The sequence below is a fragment of the Cibotium barometz genome, chromosome 22 (assembly GCF_041138505.1).
Source record: "Cibotium barometz isolate CiBa-2024 chromosome 22, ASM4113850v1, whole genome shotgun sequence".
Taxonomy (NCBI): Eukaryota; Viridiplantae; Streptophyta; class Polypodiopsida; order Cyatheales; family Cibotiaceae; genus Cibotium; species Cibotium barometz.
The window spans coordinates 51160399-51162598 of NC_141067.1; the positions used below are offsets into that span (position 1 = coordinate 51160399).

At 39.1% G+C, this 2200-nt stretch overlaps 1 long non-coding RNA gene across 1 annotated transcript; it reads left to right on the forward strand.

Annotated features, from left to right (window-relative positions):
- The first annotated feature begins 1811 nt into the window (after positions 1–1811).
- On the forward strand, positions 1812–2200 carry LOC147626701 (uncharacterized). The gene is made up of 2 exons (XR_015268694.1): positions 1812–1918; positions 2003–2200. It is a non-coding gene; the product is annotated as an uncharacterized LOC147626701 (long non-coding RNA).

Sequence of the window (2200 nt, forward strand, 5' to 3'; positions counted from 1 at the left end):
TTCATCAGAGTATCTATGGCATCATTGGCAACTAGGACGCTCACCACCTGTCCACTCAAGGGCCGTTTCCTAATTCCTAGCCCATAATACTCGGCAATATAATCACTTATCAAGATGGACTCTCGTTGAAGATCACCAAGATCAACCAACAGATCCATATAAAGAGCCATGGACTCATCCGTTGTTGAGGACCAGCAAGGTCAGTCAACCAGATCCATGCCCGGTTTCAGAAAACAACTCTTACTCCTTGTTCCAATATCTTCCTCGACGCACGCGTGGGTATCCTAGGCGACCCAGAGCCCGAGCACCGTATGGTCAGCACCCTCTAGGATCCTTCGCAGGTGACCTAGCGCTTCACTCATAGGCCGCTTCCTTGGCCCCTCATCCACCGTACCGGAAGCTCACCATTTTAATCGCACCGAGGCTGGTCAAGACCTCGGCCGACCTTGCTACGCGAGACGTCCTCCATTGACTCTCCGTTTGTAGTTGCAACTTTATCAGTTAGGTCTCCACCCACGACCTTAATCACAAGACGGTCAAAATGCTTTCCCAGCATTCTTGACATAAAACAGTCATTTACAAATAGCATTTACAAACAGTTTACAAATACAGTTTATATATTAACTCTCATTTTTCCACATTATCCCTCATCAATACACATTACTTATTCCACATTCCATTTATATGTGTACTCATCCCATCACATCATTTTTCATCTCATCACTTCAGATTCCTTCACATCACATATCATATATTCACATCCATACATATATCCACACCCACATGCACATTCACATCCATACATCCACATCTACAATCCATACATCTATTTTCACGTCCACATCTACATGCACATTCATGCATCCTCATCTATACATCCACATCTACATGCACATTCACATCCATACATCCACATCTATATGCGTACATTCACATCTACATGCATACATCCACATCTCTATGCATACATCCACATCCACATTCACATTCACCTCCATACATCTACATCTACATGCATACATCCACCTCCACATTCACATCCACATCTATACATCTACATCTACATGCATACATTCACCTCCACATTCACATCCACATCTATACATCTACATCTACATGCATACATCCACATCTCCATGCATACATCCACCTACACATTCACATTCACATCCATACATCTACATCTACATGCATACATCCACATCTCCATGCATACATCCACATCCACATCCACACTCACATCCATACATCTACATCTACATGCATACATCCACATCTCCATGCATACATCCACATCCACATTCACACTCACATCCATACATCTACATCTACATGCAAACATCCACATCTCCATGTATAATAAAATTCTTTTAATTAATCTAGGATGATAGTTCCTAGAATATGGTAGGAAATCCTCTTTTCATGCTTTGAATGAAATTATTTTGTGTATATTTTTATAAAATTTTGCCATAGCTCCGCTACTATAACTAATAAATCTCAATTATTTTAAAAGATAGGTTATCTTTAAGGGAATGATTAGAATGATCTCTAATTGGATCATTAACCCTTAATGGATTAAATAAAAATTAATCATAAACTAAAAGCATAGATAAAAAAACTATTAATTTATTCTCAAGCATAGATTAATCTTGGATTAAGAAAAAGCTTTATGAAAAGCTTCATTTGGATTGAGAATGGGTCATGAGTATGACCATTTCTTAAGTGAGAGAGAGAAAAAACCATTAGAACTAAACATAAATGGAAATTTATGTAATTCTTTACTATCATTAAATAATTAACTTCATAACGCTCAACGAAATTTCATTTTTTAGAAGAATAAGAAGCATTCATTCCAACGCACGATGGTCTTGGAGCGCTACATTCGAGGTGGTGCAGAAAGATCTCCTATGTTCTTTAGGTGAGACAATTTTCATTCTGTACATTTTCATAGCTACTTTTTCAAAATACTTAGATGCACGTTTATGATTGCATTTCATTGTAGGTGGCTAGTGGAGACCTTCTCAAGTGAAGGAGATGGTGTCTTGGACGTTTTTGCGGGATGTGGAGGCTTGGGACGTGCATGCCAAGGGTTAAAAAGGTACTATATGGGGATAGAGAATGACATGGAGGTAGCCAGAGCATGTCTGGGAGATTTCTCATTAGAGGATAGGTCGGGATGACACGTAGAAGATTGCTATAG